Source organism: Gavialis gangeticus, unplaced genomic scaffold, assembly GCF_001723915.1.
Source record: "Gavialis gangeticus isolate Ggan-Ray unplaced genomic scaffold, GavGan_comp1, whole genome shotgun sequence".
NCBI classification, from domain to species: Eukaryota; Metazoa; Chordata; order Crocodylia; family Gavialidae; genus Gavialis; species Gavialis gangeticus.
Window position 1 is genome coordinate 8,909,422 of NW_017729009.1, and position 567 is coordinate 8,909,988.

The window sequence follows — 567 nt, forward strand, 5'->3', positions numbered from 1 at the left end:
TGTGTGGCAAGTTTGTTCTTAATTATTTGTAGATGATCTTTATAGGTGAGGCTACAGTGGCGGTGACCGTGGGGGCTGTAGGAGCTGCCTGTGGCCGTGGCAGTTGCTGCTTGGGTTTAAAAGAGCAGGGTTGGGGTGGTGCTTTGCACTTCTTGATGCCAGGGGTTAAGCTTTCCTCCACCGTTGCAGAGCTGAGCCCTTGCCCACGCAGCAGCCAGTGGGGTCCTGACCCAAGGCTCACTGCTGTTCTCTGACCGTAGGCGCTGCCTTGCATCTGGAGCGCAGGCCTCCGCCTGCTTTCTCGTGTGAGCGCCCCTCCTCTCCCCCGGTCGCTGCTTGGGAGGGTGGTCGGGTAGCCCGGCCCGCTCCCCGACGGCGAGGGCATCCCACGTTCCAGCGATCCTGGGCATGTGCAAGGCCCCGTGTTTTGTTCTTGTCGTGGTCAGGGCTCCTGGGGGCAGCCCCATTGCTCTGGGGAGCGCGTTCGCGGGAATGATGTAGCCACCACCGTCAGGGAGGTGCCCTTGTCTGGCCCGGCCCCCTCCCCTCCCCTCCCCTCCCCTCCCC

At 63.1% G+C, this 567-nt stretch overlaps 1 protein-coding gene across 2 annotated transcripts in view; it reads left to right on the forward strand.

The window, feature by feature from the left end:
* The window catches only part of CDH22 (cadherin 22), a 66,522-nt gene that overhangs the window by 6,096 nt on the left and 59,859 nt on the right, over positions 1 to 567 (forward strand). The window lies entirely within an intron of this gene.